At 39.3% G+C, this 24,773-nt stretch overlaps 1 long non-coding RNA gene across 2 annotated transcripts in view; it reads right to left on the bottom strand.

The window, feature by feature from the left end:
* Positions 1-24,773, bottom strand: part of LOC148055807 (uncharacterized) — a 78,233-nt gene that overhangs the window by 42,871 nt on the left and 10,589 nt on the right. For both annotated transcript variants that reach the window (XR_015704655.1, XR_015704654.1), the window contains exon 2: positions 633-727. This is a non-coding gene — a long non-coding RNA (uncharacterized LOC148055807). The remainder of the gene's footprint in view (positions 1-632; positions 728-24,773) is intronic.

The raw sequence follows: 24,773 nt of genomic DNA, 5'->3' as shown, positions 1-24,773 counted from the left end.
TTCCTCCTCAGCTGGAGCTGTGACTGAACTGTGAGCTGAATTTCACACTCAAAGCAGTGATCCAATAAGATAGTGACTTGATGTTTGGTGGTTATCTTGATTTGGTAGTGCAGTGGAAAACGATTCGTACTTAACTTCACATAAATGACACAGGCACAGCTACGTGAAAAATCCCATGGGAGTAGTAGCAACTGCATACAGCTTTTAGGCTAAGGATTAGCTGCCTTTAAAGAAGGCTGCCCTCACTAGATTGAGAACTGATTGCAATACCTTCTTGTCTCTTCTTTACCTCAATCAATAATTTTTAGGGTTCAAAATAATCAGAGTGCAGTAATTCCTCCACAGGAACAGTCATGCAGTGATGAATTACATACCCCAGTCTGCATAAATATGAAAGAATAAAAGCAAATTTTGAACAAAACTTCCTATACTGAGGCAAAATATGTGTCTCTGTAGCAGACAGATATGTGTCTTTGCCGCTTTGCAAAGCTTAATACTTAATGGGAATAAACTTTGGTAACACAACAGACTTAAAACCTAAACAAACCAGCCCAAACCTCAGTGATATGTGTCCTGCGTGTGCATTTAAATACTATTAAAATTGAATTTGACTAGACTTGCTCAAATCAGACCTGTTATCAACAACACATTGTCTCAGGAGACCAACATTTGTCCAGTTAGGGCTTCCTTCATTAATTGTCCAGCATCAAGCAAGCCAAATCCAAATCTGTGGAGAAAAAGCAATTAGATATTTTAAGCAGTGATAAGAACACCACAAATAATCAATTTCTATGGCATTAGCAGCTACCTGGCCCAGCAAAAGTCTATAAAAGCTAGAATTTATTGCAGAACGTCAGACAGCTTACAGAGCATTGATTCTTAGTAGTATGCATAGATTGCTGGGTTTAAAGAGAAATCCCTAATGGTTCTTACCTTTAATTTTTTTTCCTTTTAAAGGGAAAACAAGGATAAGGTGTTCGTAAGGACAAACTGCAGCAAAAAAAATGTCTAAAGACTGTTAAACAGAACTTGTTTACCTTTCAGGCAAACAGAATACTACCATTTGATAGCAATTATATGCGATCTGATGCATAAACTTCACAAAAGATGGGATGCTAAATACAATCATAGTATTCTATGGTTAGAAAAATATTAATTGTGCTTATTTCTAAAACATTTATTGCACCTGAGAAACCAACAGACTAGAAATCATTTTTGCATTTGTTCAGTTCATGAATCTTTAGGCTTTAAAGCCTGCTATTCCTCCATAATGATGTCATACTGAAGTATTTTAATCTGCATTAACCTTTATGATTTTTAACTACTTATAAAAGCAGAACAAAAGGCAATGCAAAACTTAGCAAGCAAAACCTTAGTGTCTGCAGCGGACAACATGATTTTGGAAAATATTTCGTCTTAATATTCCCAAAACAAAATTTCTGTACGTAGATGTTGTTATAACTGATTTTTAAATGTGAACCAAAACATATCTGAACTCAGATTTCTAGGCCAACAGGCTCAGAAGACGAAAGGGACTTTGGCGATTGTGTCGTCTGACCTCCTGTATACGTACACTAGAATCTTTCCCCAGATGCTGGATTAAATCATGTCTTTCAGAAAGATGTCTAATCTCATTTTAAAGACTCCAAGCTATGGTAAGTCCACCTCCTCCCTGGGTAAGCTCTTCCAGTGTTTAATTACCCTTACTGCTAGGAAACGGTGTCTTATTTCAAGGTTGAATTTGTCTAACTTAGCATTCAAATACTGAAAACGCAGAGTGTTTGAGAGAGAGCAAATATAAGTGACATGATACATTTTATACTAATCCTAAATCAAAAGATTATGGAAATACAGAAAACATGACAACTAAAGCTCTCGTCTGGCAAACATTTATGCAAGGGGGTAGCTTTCTGCATAGGAAATGGTTTCTTTCAGTTCAGCAAGCCTACACACATGTGTAAAGTTACACCAGGGCTTCAAATAGAATTTAAAAAGAGGCATTTGGAGTGACTTTTGCTGTGAAAAATATTAGGCATTAATTAATAAAGACACCCTCCTTCTGCCTCTGTCCCCAGTCTAAGCAGCCTTTGAGGTGGGATACTATAAATTACCACTAGAAGAAGAAAAAGTGAGAAAACTTCCTATTGCAGAAATCTGATTGCTGCCGTAGGGGGATGACTGCTGAAATCCAAACACAACCCAAGGGGGGAGGAAAAAAATAAGGAAGAAATGAAAAAAAAAAGGAGAGTTGTCAAGATAATTAAAACTTTGCAACAATTCAGTAGTGGTGCTGATAAAAACAGCACTGCTGGCTGAATGCAAATAAGATGGTAAAGGCCCTGTTTGGATTATGGTAATTACTCAGTCTGAAGTTAGCTCCAGCCACACACACATATGAGCACACACATACACACACAGCAGTGGAGTGGAACCTGACAACCATACTTGGCGTGTGATCATAAAATTCCCTGGCACGCTCTCAGGGTGCCATGTGGAGCTATTTGTACAGTTAGGTACGGGACTCTGCAGCGCAGGAAATACCAGCGGAAGCACGGCTGACCCGCCTGGCCTTCAGCAAGAGCCTGCCCCCCTACTTATCGCTGGCCCGGATTCAAAAGTGATCTCTGGAGAAGGCAAATCAATCGAACACATGTTTGGTCTAAAAATGTCATTTTGGAATATGCTAAGATATTTCCTTACATTAGACCATTTTGTTTGCCCCAAAGATTTGTCAAGTGCAATTGAATGCATACACATCACAACGCGCGCCGGTGCCAGAACAAAATAATTTCAATGTGTCCTTTAGTACTCCGATAAAATGCAGGCAGTCACTGTTGAAACGAGATGCCCTGTGAAAGTCTTGTGCGCACTGGCATTCTGCATTTCTTCCAGTAACTTGTTTCTTTAAAATTTGGGATCAGTCCAAATGAGCAGATTTTGTGTAAGAATGAAGAACGGGACCAGCTCAACCTCTCCTCTTGCCTTCTAGACGGAGGAGTTGAGGCAGGCTAATTTATGTGATGAAAAATCATTAAAGAAATTACAATTTCCAACTCTGATTCCTAAATAATAAAGCCTTTACGAGGACAATATCATTACAAATAACCCTATTAATCCGTTGATTCAGCTTTAGAACCAATTCTGATATATGGAAAAGATGTGTTTCTTCAACAATTTTCACAAGTTAATATTAAATAATATTGGCACACACATCATTTTTATTACTAAGTTCTTTGATTTGTTCACCCTGCACAGTCTCTACAGCTGTGTGTTTTATGACCTACCCATCACAGGAGAAACTCCCATTATCACCGGCACACAGCGGAGGAGATGTGAACTTTGCAATCAGCCTTCCCATCCTTGTTCTGGTTTCAGTTAGCACTGAAAAGGCTGTTTCGAGCAGATCAGAACAGGCGCAGCCCGATCACTGTGGCTGAAAGCGCACCCGTACTGTGAAGGGCAAGCTTCCCTGCCTGGCACATTCAAAGTCTGCAGAGACTATATCAAATCCAGATTTATATATGACTGCGGATGCCCAGATGCAGTCCTCTGACCAGCAGGCTCCTGAGGGAAGGCACCCACGCCCCCCCCTCTTCTCTCCCCTTACCACCACCTTCACCCCAACACCCTTTTTCTCTCTCTCTGCATCGACCCGGTGTGATTGCTAGAACACACAGACACAAGTGCATCAGCCTTGAAATGCTGCAAGGTGCTTGGGTTGCTGTACTTCAGCTAAGACACAAATTAGGTGTGTTTTGACTTGCTGCGCGATCCTTTGGTGGTGTAAGTGTTTCTCCTCTTTTTCCAAAGAACACTGCCTTAAAAGAGTACTCTAACAGCTGATAGGCCAAAAATCAAAATTACGTGATGTCTCTTCTGAAATTATCTCCGTGAAGTTTATACGATGTTTTCTCGGAGATTTTTATCTTGATTAAAACAAATAAGAGGGGGAAAAAAAGGAAAATTATAAACTGCCAAGGTCTCAACTCTTACAAATCACCTGACAGTATTAAGCCAAGACTTGTGATTGTACAACAAAGGAGAAACAATTGGTTGCAAACACGTAATTTTAGTTTAGAGATTCGATTTGATGAGGTTACCATGAAAAGGGTGGTCAATACAAATTACACATATGACCTTCACATCATCCTTTCCACTTTCCCGTATTTTACGCATATTTAATCACCTGCAGTTACATTTGACAAGATGCAAAAGTTGGGCTATGATCCTAAAGCAATCAAGAATGTTAAACAGTTCAGAAATAGCACAGCGTTACTTTGCCATAAAATATGAACAGTTACGAAGAATATAATAATGTATTATGAAGGGAAAAATTTAAAAAAATCTGTAAAAGATTGCTAGATGTTAATGGAAGTCTGATGAAAATGCACATTTATTAGTTCATATTAGACAAAAAGCACTTTATAACTATATAGTGTTGCTATTGCGATAAATGCAGTATTTGTACCAAAAGGCTCAGTTCTTCTCACTACTGAGAGATATGGGATTATGTGTCTTAAAATTGAGGAATAATGATAAGACTTAAAAGACAAATTGAGGACCCACAAGATCTCGAATTTTTGTGTTATATATGAGTTTCCAGAATGAATGATAAGTTTTTGGACCCTCTAGTGTTTTGTACTGCATGGATTTTTTTTTTTTTTTATTAGTGTGGACAAGTAAATTTTATTTTATAGCTTGTTGTATTTAAAGACAGTGTAAAACTCTCATTGCAAACAGTTGTTTACAGTGCGCTTTTCAGCACAAAGCTGTTTTAAAGCTCAATTGTGCATTTTGCAGATAAAGTGGGAAAACTAACTGAAGGCTGTATTGTAAGCAGTGGTTGCCGTGGAAACCCCAGTTTCAAGAGCTGGTTCTCCATTACCACTTAATTTAGGCTTCCTAATTGCATTCCACTAAATCGGTAGCGACAATATCTGCAGAGCAAAACTGCATGCCCAGTCTAGCGCAAACCTCTTTGAAACAGGCTTTTTGAAAGCCAGGAGCTATAAAAACTCAGCATGACGTGGAGCATATGAGAAACCTGTAGTTCAAATGTACTGCTGCTTGCTTTCTCATCCTTAGTAACTTCAGTGCGCTCCACACCAATCTATTAGTTCAGTCTACCTTAAAGATCATAAAGCTCTGCCATGTGGAAACTCATCTGTCCACCAACACATTGGTGCAAAATAGATTTAATTGTACTCCCAACCCAGTATCATGTCCATCTTATTTTACTACACACCAGCAGGTAGCCGGTGCAGAGCCTTACTTTCCTTGAACTGCCCTTGCTCCATAATACAAGGAGAACAATACTTGCTCAGTTTAAATCATTTGCCACTGTTCAGCTGTGCAGCAAGCCAGACCGCCCATATGTGACCTAAAGAGAGCCTTGTCAGAACCACTAGACATAAAAGCATTCCAATTATCGACCACACTGCTTTAATAGAGGAGGCAACTAATATGATAGTGTAAGTGATTCTGCCACTGAGAAGCTCTTCGTCACTGTCAGATTAACACTTGAGTTAAACTCTTGTAAATCAGTCACATTATGCCGTCGGTTGAGAAATAAACACAGACCTATTACGCTTAGAATTCCAGAGGGCTCTCCCCGCCATCCGAGTTGCGCGGGATGCCCTATTAATCTGAATTTTGTCATGTTTATTATTTTGCAATTACTAATGTGAGTAATGTTGGAAAGATTTAAGTTGTCTATGATTAGATTCTGGAATGGATGTACATGTCTAGCAAAACCTTCTGCAAGGGAAAAGGAGAGAGAGGGAGAGAGAGAGATACAGGAGACGGCTTACGTGTAACTTCTGACTGGAAAAAGCCAGCAGACCACCAATTTAATTAAATCCCATAACTCTTTAAAAAAAAATAAAGGAAAGCACAGAGCGTTTAAAAGCAAAGTACTTCAGTGTCTTCAAGCACAAGACCTCCCACAAGCTCACAGCGAAGTGCACCTCCTAGCCGCTAATGTGGTTGCATTTGAGCCCTCTAATATGTATCAAATGAATGCTGAAGTTGAAAATAATAAGTAAACAACTGGTCTTTCAATGCTTCCTTCCCTCCACAGTATTATTAAATGCTGATAAAATACCTCTAAGTCATACATTATCGTCTCATCATCAGCTTTGTTATTTCTGCAGATTTTCTCAAGTTTCTAAATTGTCTTCTGCTCTACCTGAGCTGCTTTGAAACCAAAAGGAACACACCTTTGTTTTTGACATTGGGGTTTTGGATGTGAGAGAGTGGACAGATGAAGATTGTTAACAGAAGCTGGGGATTCACTTTTAGTGATGCAGTTCTGCCTGTTTGACGGAGCCCTTTCAGTGGGTAGTGAGCCTGGGAGAGAAGGAGATGGGGCCAGGGACTAGAAGACTGGCTGTTGAGTTTGTTTGGTCCCAGATTGCTTCAGCCAGATGGACACTCCTCAAGATTTCCAGCCAGCTCCTCTTTAGATTTTAGGACCCCTATCTGGAATCAAGGCAGATTCTCCAATCAAAAATAAGTACAGATCTTTCTAAAAATGCTGATCTGAGATGATATGCCAGTGTGTCCCAGGGCAGAAGCAGCAGCCGCAAAGAGATTTTAGGCTAAACATCCTTCTTACACTATCATCTTTCTCCAGCAAAGTAGGGAAACAAACCTTCATGTCACTTTTATTCTGTTTGGATTTCTGCATAGATCTTCTGGGGAGACAGGGAGAAAATACTGGAGGTAAGAGGGGAAGGAATGGGCAACACTGTGCTAAAACTCTGCAGAAAAACTGCTGGAAAGTTAATGTGGTTGGAAATTGTATTAATCTTTATATTTCACTTTGCTCTTCAGAGGGCCCTTAAAAAGGGGCAGTGGCAGAAACCAAGGGAAGACCAGTAAAACTATATTGTAAGCTGAGGAAAGCCAAAAAGGACACTTTTCCACTCTGTCTATCTTCTAGTGCAGTCTGTCTTCTAGCCCCTATGTGGAAAGGTGTGGCCTTGAAAAGGGTGTGTGGGAACTTGAGGGAGGAAACCCTTCCCCCCTTGTCTCGGATAAAATGAGTTGGGGCAGAACTTGACCAGAGGCTGCTCCAGGCATCATCCACAGCAGATTAAACTTTCCTTGGGTAGGTCTATAGGAAAAGACTGTAGACATACATTACTTTCTCTCAGCAGTCTCTAAAGTGGGAGTTAACAGATTTTTAAAAAAAAAACCCAACCAAAAAAACAATTTAAAAAAAATTGCCTGTCAGAGACACCTTACATTGAAGAAAAATTCTGTTTTTCAGTTTAGGTAATTCATGTCCTAGAGAAAAACAAAGAAAAATTAAAAAGCTCTCAAGAGACAATGGGCTCTATTCTGTCCTCACATGCATGGCTTAGTTACAAGTGGGCTTTGAGCCAACTTCTGTGCTCAGCTACACACGTGCAATTTCCTTTGACTTAAACAGAGCACATATTTTTATGGGCAGAATCTGGCCTTTTTGTGTGTGGGAATTCCTATGATTTGTTTATTATTTGTATGATATTATAAGGATCAGGGACTCTCTGTTTTGAGCTTTGGGAAAACAAGGCTCCGTGTCCTGTCCATTGGAGAGATTACGGTCCAGGAGAGCCAGCAGCATGTGAAGGGTGTGGACAGTCCTAACCATCAGTCCTCTACAAGGATACATCTTTCCCAATTATAAAGGAGCGTATGTAAATTTTAGCCGCGTAGAAAATAATTGGCTTTCTTGACATGGAGTGGATTCAGATGACAGACAAATACACTGTGTGCCTTTGCCACCCCTCCCTGCCCCCAGCACAACACTGCTTCCCAACCCAGATTTGCTGAACCATAGTCTTCATCCTTAAAGCTGGTTTACCCTGGGCAGGTACTTGGTCTTGTTTCAAGTACCTGCTTTTAACAGGGTCTACACACTGCTGGAGCCAAGTTCTGTGCTCAGCTACCACATGTGTGGTTTCCTTTGACTTAGAGTATATATTTTTCTGGGCAAAGCCTGTTCTTTTGGGGTATGGCTCTACACAGGCATGGAGCCCATCTGGCTCACCTTTGCTTGGGGCTTGTAAATGCCCTGGCAGAGGCCACAGAGGGAAGGAATTTGAAGGAGCAGAGGGCAATGGCCTTACTGCTCTGTTCAGGGACCATATCCAGCATCTGACATGGCACTGGAAGAAGCAGTAGGATATTGGCAGGTGGGAATTGTGCAAATCAGCTCTTCCTCTGCATGCATCTCTGTATGCAGTGCTTCGTTATTTAGGGCTCAGCATAGTGCAAGCAAGAAATCAGATGGACTTAGGGACTTATCCTCCCTGATGGAGGCGGAAGAGTGGGGATGAGACAGAAGACTTTAAGCCCTCAGAAAAGAGCCAAACCAGAATGTTCAGTCTCCTCCGTGTGTTGGGTGCCTGTTCACACGCCGGCAAGTGTGGCTGGGGTTCTGCAGGTTTGGGAGGGAAGGGTTTCAGGGCAGGGAGCAGAGCCAAAGAGCAACTGCTCTCCATCCCTCGCCACCCCTGGCGTCATTCCCGGTGGAAGTCAGAGTGGGAATTAACACACACGGAACTGGTGCCGTTCCAACTCCCCAAGAGGAAAACAACATTTTTTCAAGCTATATGATTCTTGTTTGTAGCTACGTGACACGTTATTTAATGACTGTGAAATACTGCATTGTTCTGATTTTGAAGATGCGTACATCTTTGGAGGACCGCTCTCATTTTTCTAAATGCTTTTTAAATGCAACATTTACAAACACCTTCATTTTCTTGTTGTTGCTGACTCGCTCATTGACATTTTAAGCTAAACAGCATATGGCTTATAGCTTTGCACAAGCAATTGTATACAATTCATACATTTTCTGGAATTAAAAAGCCTTGAAAACATGATGACAATTTTCAGAACTACAGGTTTATTTTTAAAACTAGGAGATCTGTGAGGTTTATTCTTCATTTTTACAGATTTTTCCAAGTGATCCAAAAAGAGTTGCTCAGGGCATCCCAATTTCCTGACTGCAAAATAACAGTAACAACGCAGGTGGATATTTAGATGTTCAGTTCCCACATGTGTTCAATGTGCTTTGCGGTCTTTAGATGGAAGGATATTACTGGAGTGTAAGGTATTAATTATTGTTGTCAGCATCTAAGACATCTCTTGCCGAAGATTTAAATCAGCTTCCCCTGGAAACGTAGGAAATAGGATTTAAAAGGACCTCCTGCATCAAGTTCAAACCCCAGCTTTTACTGTCAACCACACATCACGTAATTGGTTTCATGAAGCGCTCAAGTTTCACGCTGGAAGCAGCGAAGTTTCTTGCTCCCCCTGCTCCTGTTGGAGGGCTGCTCCAGGATTTCATTCCAGTGCTTCCTCCTAATTTCCTGTTTGAGTTTATTCATGGCCATCATATAACCATTTGTTCTTATGTCAACATCGTCCTTTAAATAGCTCTTCTCGCTCCTTGTATATTTATAGACAACAGTTATGTTCCCTCTCAGCCTTTGTTTTGTGTAAACAAGTGAAGCACTTTTAGTCTCCCTTATTAGATAGCCTCTTCTCCTCCCTAGTACACTTTCTAGGTGCTTGTCCCAATTTGAATTAATTTTCTTGCACATGGGTGACCCAAGTTGTACACTGTGTGCCTGTACTTTGTCTAGAGCAAGAGCATTCAATGAAAAACAAAAAAAACCCCCACCATTGCCAGATAACTCTCCCTCATCACACTTTTGGTTTATAGGTACAACTTATCTAAGGCTCACAGCCACCTTTTATTAGCAAGGAGTGCGATCCAAATTGTTTAAGTACTTAACTTGTATTTCTTTTTTTAGCCAACTGCTGAAGCAATGCTATCCACCCAAACTGGGTGTCTAAAACCACTGCTTCATTGATTGTCTTCTGAAGTGTACCATCTTGAGGCTATACTCCTGGATTTCACCTGGTCCCTTCCCTTTCTCTTTCTTCCCTTTCCTCTGCTTGCACTATTACAACTCAATATTGGTAGTTTCTCCTAGCTTTGTGTAATCAGCAAATTTCAATAGTACGTACTTCCTTTTCTGTAGTGTGGTTAATAATGAAAATATGACTCTACAAAATGATCAGTCCTAAGAGCAGTCTGTGTAGGATTCCACTACTAATCCCTGTCCATCCCAATAGATCCTTTTCCAGCACAACCCACGGTCACCTTTTCAGTCTGTTCCTTACAGTTCTTCCAACTGATCTCTGCTTTCTCCAGTTTAAATAATACCCCTCCTCCCTGCAACTCCCTATAATATGATTTATGGATGCCCACAGGAGTGAGATCTATTGTATTTCCTTTCTTTTAAAAAAAACCATTATTTATGAAAGTTATGAGAGCAGTATGGCATGATCTATTTTTGATAAAAATCAGACGTATTTCAAAGCATCTTGTTTCCTTCAAAATTAATTTTAAGAACTGGCATGCAATGAGAGATTATTATGAATCTGAATAAATGATGCAACAGTCGCGTACTTGGTACTATAATGGGTTAATTGCTGCAGTGCAGGAGGCTGATAGGGAGCCACAAGAAGGTTCGTGCCTTAATAAGGAGCTGGTAAGGAGCCCTGTGGCATGGAATAGGGGCTAATATAAAGAAGAAAACAGTAGGATAGAAAGCTGAGTAACCCAAATAAAGATACATTCGCTCTTTACTTGTTTATGCTGCAATTACTGTCTTGCATGAACACCAGACAAAACTCAGAAACACTGAAGTAACTCAATGAGATGGGTGCGTGCATGGGATATTTCTGTCCCAGACTTAACTTTCTATGTTTTAAGGTTTCACTGGCACTCTCTACTGTGTTTTCTCAAAACAATGGTGAGCTACCATTTAAACTGAAAACACAGACTAAAAATTACACTGTGGAGCACTACTTTGATTGGTGGATATACTGCTCTTACAGTCAATACTTTGGATTTCTGGGGAGGCACTCTGTTTCCAGGCTACCATTTTTTTTGAAGAGGCAATTTTTGAAAGACATCAACTTCACTTGGACTAAGGACATTCCAGCAAATATTGGAAAGGAGTAACTCCAACACATGGTTCAGAATAGCTCCACTGCAAATGTGTATTATACGATGACACGGATCAACTTTGTACCAGTTTGTTCAGGTTTTCAGGTAAGACTACCTCCAGTTACAATTTCAGATGGGTCACTAACATATAAAATATAAACTTCGTCTTAGTATTTTGGATGAAATCAGTTGTTTCTTTCTTGGGGGCTGGCTGGCAGAGGGGGAACCTTGGAAGAGACGAGGATCAAAACCAAAGCAAAACCAAATCAAAGTTGTTCAAACCTCAACAAATGCTTAGCTTGTTATCCTGTCCAGAATGGTTCATCAATCTTTTACTAGCCCTCCTACTTTATGCATTAATTAGATACCTTTTAATCATATTTTCTCCAATAGCCTTTTTAAAAGTAGATAATTTTTTGTCTTTACACCTGGTGCAAAAGTAGTGGGCTTTATAATATACACTTTCTCTAACTGTAACAGCACATGGTATCTGTTCTTCACAAATTGCTAATTGCTGGACATTCCTTTCTAGGATTAATTAGTTGTAGTAATAAATCAATATTACTGTAAATGGAACCGGGAACAAAATCAGACTTACTGGTATATTGATAATCACCTAGGTAAACACTGGTGGTAGCTTCCAAGTCAAACAATATGATCCGCAAAAACATATTTCTATAGAACACAGGTTTATTTAAAGACATAGTCTTTAAATAAAAAATCTGGAGAGCCCCACTGAGACATTAAACTGGAACAAAGTAAGAGAGTTTACCTAAACATCAGCTCTAGCCTTTTTCTTTACCATTCTTTTATTCTCTTTTTGTTCTGATGGATCTTTTTTTTTCCTACCACACTTTTCCTCTTGACCCTCCAGCCTTCTGCTTCCTCCTTGCTCTCTTTCCTGTAGCAAATGCCACACAGGATCAGACGATAGGTCTCTCAGGTCTAATATTCAATCTCTCTGAAAGTACCAGCGTATCAGGTCTCCTTCTTGTCTTTAACAGAGACTGACCTAAAGCCTGAAGCGTGGGATTAGTATCCCTCTTACAAAACAGTTAACTACAAGTATTTTATACTATCTGTGTAACTATCTTACAGAGTACTTGGCCTCAGCGTTACACAAGCACAATTATTACCACAAGCTAATTATGCATTGTGGCTGGGGAGGGGAAATATTTTCTTTTCATATGTTTCCAAAAACCAGCTTTTACTTCAGGCAGTATTTCCTTACCCTCATGTAATGATAGGAGAGGGAGGATGCAAGTTCCTGATTGACCCCTACTATTATTTTGCAAATATTTATCATGTCAGCTCCTATTTTGTTTCCTTCCTTTGTTTCTGAAGTCTCCCATTCATTATCTGTTACTAGCATTTTTATTGCTGTGTGGCCTTGGTTTTGCAGGGTCTCTGCACTAAGTACCGCATAAGCGTTTAAGAAAGCAACGTCTTGCTCTGAGCAGCTTATAGCCAACACACAAACAGGTGAGGGAGCAAGAAGTAATACACTCATTAAGGAGCTGTTGTGCTGGAAACGTGGCACGCACATGTGCGGATGTGTGCCCTAGAGTGGGATGTCCTCCCAGAGAAGCAGCATCAGTTTTACACCACCTCTGATGATATCCCTTTGCACAGACGCCTTGACGTGCAGTGTTGTTGCGCTCTGTGTCCTGTGGTTAGAGCTGAGGAGCCTGTGGGTGGCAGGGAGTGACGGGGAGTCGGCAGAGCTGCAAGGTCGGTTGGGAATCTCTCGTAGCCCAGAGGCAGGATGCCACACAGACCCCAGGGGCAGTGAGCCCAGTGTGAGCTGCCCCCTCGCTTGGGGAAACAGGCCCTCAGGAAGAGGAGAGAGAGAGCTGCCATGAGCAAACTCCTGGGGGAGGAAGAGGCAGGAGGAGATTACTGTGCGGTTCACCGACTGTATGGAGAGTGTGGGAGGGGGGAATCTGGTAGTAAATAGAAACAGATGGGCAAGTTCACAGGAGCAGAGGTGGAAGAAGAAAAAAAAGACTTTCTTTGGGAGGATGGTGGGAATGAAGGCTGGGAAGCTCAGAGAAGCTGAAGCATCCTCCTTCTTGAGATGGAAGACTTGCCTCTAATACGAAAATTCCAGGAAGAATGGGTCTGTCATCAGCCCCTTGAAGACATTATATGTTAAAGAGGTAGCAACAAAGACATGCTTAAGTTTCCACTAAGGTGATAGTAGGTACATTAATGTTTTTACGAATGGTTTATGCATATCTGATCTCAGTGTTTTGATGGTACTTTCTCACCATGTTCTTCTGAGACTCAGCCAGATTCTGCCACACTCTCAAGAAAGCAAATAGCACGTGGTTGCCAGCAATAGGGAATGGTCTAAATGCTGTAGCCTCACTAACCATGAGCTACACGTCAACGAATTTTAGGAAACTCCAAGTAAACAGTCTACATAAAATTGTGGCAGCAGTATATCTGACTGTTATTGAATGGAGAATCAGTTCCCACAGAATGATTTACCATAAAAAATGCTACAACATAAATCTTATCAAATTATTCTTAAAATTTAATTCCACTAGGGTAGATCTGCCTATAAACTTCTGCGAAAATTGTTAAATTGGTACTTATCCATATTCTTCCTATGTTGTTGGATATCTGTGTATGGACAATTATTTTGCCATAGAAGTCTCTTCTATTGATTTTTCTTAAATTATTTCTTTACTATAATCAGTTATCTTTAATGCATAATAGGGCTCAAAGAGGCATTTGAACCACATTAGCAATGAAAATACTGTAATAAAAGCTTATATCGTTGATTTGGGTCACTGTGGCATGTAGAAAAGTTTCTGCAAATTAAGCCAAAAGAAAACTTATTCCTGCTCATGTGCAGTCGCTATAGGACTCATACTACTGATTCAGAGCAGACCCCCAAGTGATTGAATCATCTGTTCTTCAAAACTGCAGGTCTACCACAAGTCAATTTCTTCTCTTATAGGCTCTTCCCATCGTTGTATGAGTGAAGAGAGAAAAGAAGATATAGCTGGATATGCTATTAGAGGTAATGTTCAAACAAGAAAATAATGTACAAATATTACTTTAAATCCCATCCCATCAAGAAACTGCTGAGACCTCTAATTCTCATGATGATACCTTTGGGAGCTGTAGGGCATCTTGAAAACATTGCTGCATGTCACAGTAAGTCTCTAACAGCATGTGAATGAAAGCATTGTATTGCAAGAATATCACAAGAAATAATCCATGTAGTTGATCATTTCCATTTCCATTTAACAAACAATTTGTTACCCAGATACAATTGTTGCTGTGGAGATTCCATAAGCTTAAATTTGGGATGATACAGTAATTTTAGAGATGCATTTCAAGCATCAGCTAAGGGAACTCACTGGAATACTGAGACATAAATATATCTGCATGGAAATCAGGAGAAATAGGGAATTAGTCTTAACTGGTGTTGCATTTAAAAACACAAAACAAAAATTGTAAAACTTTGTACAAATATAGACACTTTTACCAAGGATGCAGGAGACTAATCAAGTTTCTTGTGATGAAAATTTTCTCTTTATTATCATTATTATGTATTATTTGCATTGTGATATGCCTTCAGGCTCTGAACTAGAAGCCAGGTTCCGTTATAATGGATATTGAGCATGTAATGAAAAGACAGCCTCCCCCTCCAAAGCATTCTTAAGCTAAATTTATGTCTATATTGCAGTCAGAAGACAGAAGTGACTGCATGTAGCATGGAGATACTGGAGTCAGTTTTAAGTTAGGCAGCTTGGTAACCTAGTCTGAGGAACACAGGCTCAGTGAGGGCTAATTACCCTTCCTTCTGGGTGGATTTTTCAAAGGTGGCAGGGAAAAAAGAAAAAGTGAATCTGGAGGGGAAGAAAAAGACTAAAGAGCCGGAAAAGTTAGTAATGTCATCAGATTTTGCATGTAAACAAATGGCTCAGGAGCACATATCGGGTAGAGGGAAGGGAAAGTTAGAGGTAAATATAGAGTCTGGAGTTACACCCAGTCTACATGGCAAAATCCCTGCTGGAGGGTAGCTGTGCAAATTAGCCTGCCATCTTCGCTGTACACAGGATGCTTCTGGTGGAGGAACACGCAGCTAGCATCCCTCGATGCCACTAGGGATTAATTGAGCATAATGTCTTTTGGAAAGTAACAGCATTTTCTTGGAAGGCAACAAGGGAAAACTGATAGTTCTGCTGTGCAACTGAGTTTCATAATGAAATGTTGCCATACGGTGAATCCTTGTTGCCTCATTACTCTTAAACCTTTGTTAAAAAAAGCTTTTTAATTGTATTACTTAATTGTTTAATTCGGGGATCTTACTGCACAATTCCATACCAGATCTATGTTTGGCCTCTCCTAGATGAGACAGCATAGTACTTAGAAGCAATATGAAAGTTAAGGATGAATGGACCATTTTCGCTCCTTTCCACAAACACCTTGTGGCACAGTCTAATTATATTGCCCATTACTCTTTCTCTGTTTTGACATTTTGCAGATCCTCAGATAAAGCACTTAACCTGCAGCATTGATGTGCCCCTAAGTCCAAAGCCATAACATGTTGTTCTGTAGTTTTCTTCAAGATTCAAACATCAGAGGATGGTTGAATAAACCTTAGGAAACTTTTAAGGTAAAGAGCTGCAACCTTACATAGTCTTAGGAAAAAGTCTGTGGCTGAAAGGAATTTTCAACTCAGCATGAATGGTACCTCATTTTCAAACGCTTATAAATGGCTTATTTGACAATGGGTAGTTTTAAAGTTAGGTACACATAGACAGTATTTTTTAAATTTAAGTTGTTGGCCTTTTGTATTCTACTGCTAGAATAAGAAGTTTCAAGAAGTTTTAGTTGTGCTTGATTGTTTTTTTAACAGGAGAAAGTAGGCACTCGAACTGTTATTTGAACCTCTACTGATTGAAAAATTGGAGTCATCGCATTTGGAAATGAGATGAAGCATGGAGAATTCAGGCCTGTTTCAAAAGATGAAGAGCATCTTAAAATCATGAGTTATAAAGAAAAGGGATCTGCATATTTACAGCAACTGTTCTGTAATGCCACTACTTTCTCTTCTACTAGATTTCCTTGTGATTTCTTTTGTGAAGCTTTTGACTTATGCACCTCTGACTAATGTACCTTTCACAGGACTGGGCACTCCCAAGCTGTAACACACTTCACAGGGAAAATATACATAGGTAACAGGAACAAAAATGATAGTACAACAGGCTCCAAGCTTTTCAAGCCCTTCAGGAAAATTCTGGGTGAACACATTAGGTGAAATCTTAGTGCTGCTCACACAGATGAAACCCCTGTTGTTGCATTTTGTGAGTCTAGAAGTTCATATGGGAATGCTTCAGTGTATGCAGGTGTCTAAGAAATGACAGCCTTGCTGTTCTAGGTAAGGCTCAGCTGTCTGTTCTGTATCTCCTTCAATACTGATACCACTGCTGACTTTAAAATCCATTCATTCAGCAATTGTTCTCAGGCTACTTCTGTAATTCAACACAAAGTAGGAAAATTACCTCGCTTGAGTCCTTCTGATATCACTCGGTGAAGTGAAGGGGACAGGAGAGAGGGAAACAAAGAGAAGGCAGTTTTGCTAAGAAAGGAAATTCACCTTTAGTCTCTATATCCATTTCTTCTTTTGTATCCAAGTAAAATCTGAAAATTTTCTTCACATTCACTGGAACCAATTTACCTCTCTCAAAGTTCTTTTACAGTTAATATAGATTTGTATAGGTTAGCTCGACCAGTCCTAGTTGCTAGCATGGTACTTACGCCTTGGTTTTCCATTAATTGCTACCACCTTTCGTTAAATAAGCAAAGATGTAACCTTTCTACATCAATAGAAATGTTTCTGTAGTTGTACTATGAGACCGTAGAAGTCAACCTGACCTAAAACAATAGGTTTCCTCAAAAAAGTTTCTTTCTTCTTTTTTGTAAATTAATGATGGGTTGAGGGGCATATCTTTCTGATATAAGAGATATTTACCCATATATAGCACAGGAGTTGATAATAATGAGGAACTTTTCAAGTCTGTTTACTGTACTGTTTCTGAGTGGCTTACAACAAGTAATTAAACCATTGGCCTTACCTCATCCTTTTACATGAAGTGTCCTCAGTGAACAAAATTACACATTTATTTTTTAGTGTTTCTCAGATACATTAATTCTATCCTATCAATCTTAGTATTAACATTATTGTAGTTCCTAGTATTCCCAGTCATGGGATGATAGATGGGGTAGAAAATACAGAAAAAAACACAGAAATTCATTCTGCAAAAGCGCAAAAGCAATACAGAAATTCACTGCCCGTGAGCTTAAAAACTAGGCATAAGATAGGCAACAACAGTCAAAAAGGCAGATAATTGAGGACATATCAGAAACAGGCAATACTGATCAGTAGGGGAGGCAATGTGCGTAAGGGGCTAAAGAGTAACTATAAATTGCTGTATATGTACCAAGTGACTACTAAAGGTAAGCAAATATGGTTTCAGCAATAACTGATATTCAAAGAGAAAATAAATAGCAAGCATATGAGCATTATAAGGCTCTAATTCCATAAAGGGTTCAGGTGATCCCATGACGAACAGCTCAGCTTTGCACTGATAGCTGCCCTGATGGACACCGGCACCCTTGCTGAACCTAATGGAAATTACCTGGAATCTGTCCAGACATCCTCAGTGCTGGCCTGTGCAAGTGAAATGTTTTGATTTTTTTTTTCGTTTTCTGTTACTAGAGCCGCTCAATGGAATTATAGCCTTTTGTACTCACACACTTTCCTCTTATTTATGTGTAATATCAACTCCACTCCACTACGTAGTACACATGCTTCCTTTGACACCAGTCTTTCTGTACCTTGGGTTCTTAAAAACTTTCTGCTAGTAAGCTCATATCTCCCAACACTTGGTAGTTCAGACAAAGAGTCTATTATGGCTCTTCTCTCCTCTGTGTTTGGTGGACTCGCTATTCTATATGAAGTTGTACCTAAACTACAGGGCTTTTTCACGATGTTCAATGATGTTGAACAGAGCATCCTATAAATTATGCAGTACCTCTTTTTAGGAACATGAAGAGGAGAGCTCTGTGAAACATTTATAAGGGAACCTTGTATCATAGAAAACCTGCATTGTATGAGATTTCAGGCAACTCTGAGATTTGTGAACATCTCTGAGAAGTTTGCACATCAGCATGCAAGGCTCAGGCAAACTTTCAGCAGCGATTAAGAAGGTTCCCCATTGCCTAGCAAGTTTGTAGGAAACCTCAATCCCCAGAGGACCTCTCTCAAGCAATATGCAAATAAGGTTCTCTCTACTTCTTGGCCATCCCTGGTGGAGAGAGGGTTTCAAACATAGCTCTCAAGCTGTTTTCATGCAGAAGGATAGGAATGGAAATTCTGAGGTGTGTCTGTCACCTAATTTCTGGCATCTGATAATTAATGGAGGGAGACAGTCTCTCTTCAGGGGTGATCTGAAGCAGTAGCCATTAACAACACAAAAAGCTTAAGGAGACAAATCTCCTGAATAAGTATGTAGCCAAATTTGGATAGTGTTAATACCTCATACCATATGCTTCAGACTTCCTTCCCCATGGAAATAGTGATAAATAAACTCCTGCCCCCTGTTCCTCATGAAGGTGACACGAAATGTTAAAATACTAGGTGGGGGGTGGCAGAGAATGGGAGAAAGCTGTGAGTTAATTAACTGGCATGTCGATGAGAGCTGTGCCTGGAGGCCACCGCCAGGACTGGCAAGTCAGTGTGCAGAGCACTGTACAAACACATAGGAAGAAATAGCCGTCAGCCCAAAGAATCTGCTGTCCAAATAGACAAGAAAGATGAGAAGAACAGAGAAATGTGGAAGAGTATGTTATTTCTGAGATTTGCTTCGGTTGTCTGATCCCATACTCAGTAAATCCTGAGGAAAAAACCCAAACAACCCTTTCATTCAGCCAGAGCCCTCAGCAGATACCCGTCAATGCAACCTTCCAAAATTTTTCCAACACCTGGCACGCAGTAAGTTCTTTTAATGAGAGGATGTTGACTACCTCATCTATGTTTCTAAGTTCCCAGACTACACAGTTATCAGTTAGCCTGGCAGAAATTGTAATTCTGACATCAGTACTACCACTGATTACCATTTCACAGCTAGCAAAGAAGCTTAAATTGCCAATAATAGTTGTGAAAGAGTTAGTGAATGAAGAGTAGACGGCAGACAGAGAGATGCAGTGAGGAATTATACAAACTATAAATTGCCTAATTTCATCATTTTACATATTCCTTTTCTGCTAAAAGTGGGATATTATACAAAACAGGCCAAAATGAGATATCCAAATTGGCTTAATTTGTGGTAAAATAGTAGGTGCACAGGAATTAATAGTACAGTAATCAAAATAAAACATCTTAAAAGAAAAAAATATGAATTAAAAGGTTTTTAGCTTTTGAGAAAGGGAATCCCATTGTATAATTAGATCATGAACTAAGGCCTTTCACTGCTGCAAATTCATACTGTGCACTATTTAAGTGCCACCTCTTGATTCTCTTACTGCAGCTTCTAATAGCAAACCCTGTTCTGCTTTTCTTTGTGCAAATCCAATCACATCACATCAAATTATACAACTAATTAACACAAACTCCTTAAAAAATTGCATATTATTTTGGCAAGCCAAATTAACGTCAGTCCCCTGAAACCATGTTTAGTAATTCCCACTGACTGTAGTAACGCCTACTACTGAGAGAAGGGCTAATCAACTACAGGCTCTCCTGCTGATGAGCTGAACCAAGTAACCAGATGTTTCTGCCTTCTAGGCTAATGAAAATGTCATGCATGTTTTTCTCTCCACCTAGATGAAGAACTAATTCCACCATGGCCATGGTCTAGGTAGCCGTTTGTCCGGTGCTGTGTTCGACAGGTCCTGCTAGTTAATCCTGAGCAGGCAGGTACTGCCTTGCTAAAGGACCTCTGGTTTGAACCAGCTAACCCAGCCCACTGAGGCAGCCTGCTGCTAGGGCTTCTGCACGCAGAATGTGGAGAGCAAAAGGAAAGCTGATGAACGTCACTGTGGAAAAAAGTATTTCCATCATATTGTACTGTATATAAAAGCTGGGGCAAAGTATGTTTTTTGTGTATTGGTAAGAGGTCCCATCGGCATTAAATTACTTAATGAGATGTCTATTGCAATTAAAAGAGGCATAACATTTATATTAACATTTTAAAGCTTGCTTATTTCAGGGGTGTCAGTTTACATGAGTCTAAATAGGCAATAATGAACATGATGAAGTATTCCATATTAAAACTGAGTACTGTGTAACTGTCTAGTAAAATCTTAATATTAAACTATACTGTATAACTTACAGGGCAGTATAAAAGCTTCACATTTAGATTTATTCCATCTGGAATCTCAAATAATGGACTTACGATTAAATATGACTACAAATGAAAAAAATGCATTTGCATGTAATCTTACAAAATACATTTACATGATACATTTATTTAAAAAGCTTACAGTATAGTTTGATGGATGATACAGTCATTTTCAGAAACAGTAAGCTATAATTTAAAGATACTGTGTAATTACTTAAGAGCAATATTTTCTAAGTTCAGCTGACTTGTACCTCTCATGCTAGATGCTAGTGCTAGAATAAAAAAACAGTGTATCAGTAGGCCCTACTATCCCAGATGCTTACCTGGTGTAGAAAAAAGATTTGGTACATTTAAAATGCTACTTAAGGAGGAAGGGAATTAGCTCTATTCATACAGCTTTGGTTTGAGAAATGCAGTGAACGTGTTAATCTCAGACCCCACCCCCAGCAGCTAAGTATATTCTTTATTTTGTTTTTCAATAAATCTGCAGGAGTATATATAGACTGTAAGCAGAAGTTAGTCTTTTTATATTTTAAATTTCCTTAACATGCTCATTGCTGTATTAACATCTGTTCTGAAACTCCCACCACCACAGCAAGGAGGCATCAATTAACATCAGTTTGGAAGTGACAGATATTCAGTCAAGGAGGAATAAAACTCTACAGCAATTTTTGCCAGCAAAATCTCATCATGTGTGCAAAGATGCAGTCTACTGGTAGCACCAGTTCGATATTTAAGGGGGTGGATCACTGAAAGAATGAGGTTTGCCTCTCATGAAAGAAGACATGCATGAGCCCTTAATTCTAAATTCAAAGATAAGGCCACTGAACTGAGAGTGACCTGGCTTTGGTCCCAGAAAGTTGTGTTTCACTGGATTTAGTTTCTACAGCAGAAAAATCTTGCAGTGTGAGAGGCAGTCTTTCAGACAGCTAAGCTCACTTGCCAGTGAAAGAAATACCGGAATATTGAAATTTACCCAGGACACTGTGGGTTGCTAGAGCAGACTATGGACTACCTGATGCCTGGTCATCCTGTATCACTTAATGTGCAAGCTAGTAGTTACTAAAACAGTGGAGGTTTCTGGCTGGATTTCAGGACTGGCTCCATGAACTGTGGGGTTGAAAAATCCTGCTGTTTGATCATTGAAAAGGTACGATGTTGTGCAAAGATCCGTGTCCAAGAAGTGAGAGAACAGCCTTGGGCCATCTTGGCAACTGTACAGTTCTTCCAGCAGCTTCCTTTGCATGCTATGACTTTACAAACTAGACTATCATTGAGAAATTAGTGGAAAATGGAGAGTGAAAAATAATGTATGCACTGTTAGTATATTGCCTTCCTTGACAAACAGGAAATAAATTCTTAAAAAGCAAAGACAGAGAGAGATAGAGGAGTGAAACTAAACAAAAAGTAGGTTTTTTGAAAGACAAATGAATATTTCAGTTGGAAACTAATTAGAGATCTTAGGAGCATGGAAATTTTCAGTGAAAATGTTTCCCTTTCAAAAAGGAAACTGATGGCCTTCTTTTAGTGAGGAAAAGGTTACTTCTATAAAGTATTTTCTATTGATCTTATCAACATCTCTGTGATGGAATGACAAATATCGAGCAAACGTTGCTGAACTGTGAAGAACTCTGGCTTAGGTCCAATAATTTGGGGGCCAAAAGCAGCTGTCATGAAGAGTGAGGGACTTTTACAGGAGAGCCAATGGTTGTATGAAATACACTAATAGTAGTTATTCCAGCAGTGAAGGCAATTTTTCAATGTAAAAGAAAGATTCAGAGTAAAAGAAAAAAATACGCACACACACATATATGTATATAGACAGAGAGTGAGAAAGAGGAACAGTCTAATATTATCAGACAGTTTTGGAAACATGGGAAATTAAATATGTATTTGGAGAGGGTATAATTGAATATTTTTCATTGTCTAGTGGATTCCACAAAATGAAGGAGATTTTGTTTCCTTACAGAAGCATTTCCCTATACACTGGTTTGTGCCAAAAAGAAAGAGAGAAAAATCACTTTGAACACTTCAAATTAAAAGTAATAATCCTGGACAAAAGACTGTCATGAAAATCACAGGATCACACCAACATAACTTTGACCCATACACGTTTTAGTCAGCAAAGGGTCATTGGAGCCTCATGTATTCTGGTCTGCAGTTCTGTTTTTTCAGTTTATGTAAGGTTGGAGAAGAAATAACAAAATTTGGTCCTAAACGCGTCCTAAACACAACCAGGTTGATCCTGGCACAGCTGTGTTCTGAATAAAACCTTCAATTACCGCAGTGTGTAACAGTCATGTGGACATGTTCTCATGGGGCTTTTGGGTAAAGCCTGGAGAAAAAACACGGGGGTGATCTGTCCTGCTGCAGAACTGGGAATGAAATCAGACTTCTGAGCTATAGGTGTTCACCTGTCACTAGCTTCTCTCTGACCAACTTTCTGTCATTCCTGTATTCACCAGTTTCATAAACTTTTCTGTGAGGCTACTTGCCTGAGCAGTAAAAATAGATAAAGGCCTATTCACATCAAAAATAATATAGAGGACAGACAACAGCTGAGAAAAACAGTTCTTGGAGAAAGAGCAAAATGATCTAGGATATCTGTTACTTCCTGAAAAGTCTCACAAGTTTATCCATCATGCTGAACGTCTTCTAGCATGAAGGAATCCTGCGGCATTCGGGATCACAGGAATGTTAAGTTGTATCACACTGGAAGTCCATTTGGTCCACTGTCCTGTGAACAGTGATCAAAGCCACACACTTCAAAGGAAGGTGCAATGAAGTATGAACAAGACACTTAGGGAAATATCCAGCGTTTGATTCTTCTTTCTTATTCCAGACAACCAATGAATGGCTTATGCTTTGTAGCTAGACAATTTCTGCCTCTTCTATCTTTTAAATTTTTTTTAGTATCATTGTGTACCTTCTTTTCATATACAAAAATCTTTCCATTTCATTTCAATAAAATTGAGATAAAGTGTAATCTTATTGCATGAATTTGTCCTCATTTTATTGATCTTGTGTGATTAACTTTCCATATGCTTATTCACCTATCTTAGTGGATAAAATACACTTTTTAGCAGTCCAGTAGCTTTTGAAAGACTTAGGTGAACAAGTTAAAACAATCTGTTCAAAGAATTTCGTCCCCTTTGCTCTTTGCAATGCAAAAGCTTCAAAGGTCAGTTCAGATAGAATTTGCACACTGCAGAGGTGTTCATTATTTAAACTCATAGCTACAACTCTCATGCAAGCAAATTTTAGCATATGAGCAGCTTTTAAGATATATTTGCTGTGTACGTATGTTTATTCCTTAATAACTGAGCAAGATGATGAAGACTCTGCTGGAGAAGGTAGTTGCTAGGAAGGGATCATCAGCACCCTGAGAGAGCCGGGAAGTGTTTTGACAGACTTGAAATGACACATTAGGGTAATTCCTTTCCTTTCTCCAGCTATTCCGAGGATAATAAGCTGGGTTGGATTTCTTCAAGGAGGAAGAAAAATCTTTCTGCTTTGGGCACACGAGCTCCACTAAACTTTTTGGAGGAAAATGTTTCTTCCTTCTATGCTTGCACTACAGCTGAGGATAAAAAAAGAAATAATACTTCCCTGATAAAACCTTCAGACCATCTTTCTGTAGAGTTCTTATTTGATTGCAAGAATACAAGAAAGTCTAAGTATTAAATGCACCTGAATTTAAAGATTGTTCTCAATTTCAGTTCTGTGGATGGCATTGACAGACATACAGTGTTTTTCTTACATGGGGATAAGACCAAATAGTGTCTTGATTTGTGCACCACTGGAATGTTGAATCTTTTGAGCAAACTGCGATAAGGTTTGTTAGGGGTTTGCAAATTTTTAAAAAGGAGAACTCTGTAATCTGACAGTGATTACTGATTTTTTTGTGACCTATGATTGGGGCTTGAAAAAGAGCTACATTCACTCCTTTGCGTTTAGCAGATGTATCAAGTGTGAAAAAGGGTGCAAATCAAAAGCCATGGAAAAAGTCAGATTTTGGACTGGGGAGTATACCATAAAAATAATAACAAAGGGAATTGAAAAGTCACTGAAATAAAAGACTGTGATCCAGTTTAGGTCCACACATGGTAATGCATTATTGAGCAGTTATTTCTCCCAGTTAATCATTAAATGCACTCCTACACTCTTAAAAACTAATGTGAGGAACACTTTTCGGACAGAGAAGAAAAGTACACACAATGGATATTTGAGTAAGAAGCATGCGAACCAACAAAATAATAGCTCTCTGTTCTGTATAGCTCTATATTCCTTTACAACTAGGTTGTTTCATTACTAATTCCAGAGCATTAGTATGTATTGTGTTATTCTGTACAGCTTGTTGTACAGAAACAATTCAATAAATGAAAAGTCTGAATTCT

The sequence above is a fragment of the Nipponia nippon genome, unplaced genomic scaffold (genome assembly GCF_047370975.1).
Source record: "Nipponia nippon isolate SJK-2023a ecotype South Korea unplaced genomic scaffold, ASM4737097v1 scaffold_2, whole genome shotgun sequence".
In the NCBI taxonomy this organism is placed as follows: Eukaryota; Metazoa; Chordata; class Aves; order Pelecaniformes; family Threskiornithidae; genus Nipponia; species Nipponia nippon.
Note: the sequence above shows the minus strand (reverse complement) of the source record. Positions and strands in the feature narration are given on the sequence as shown.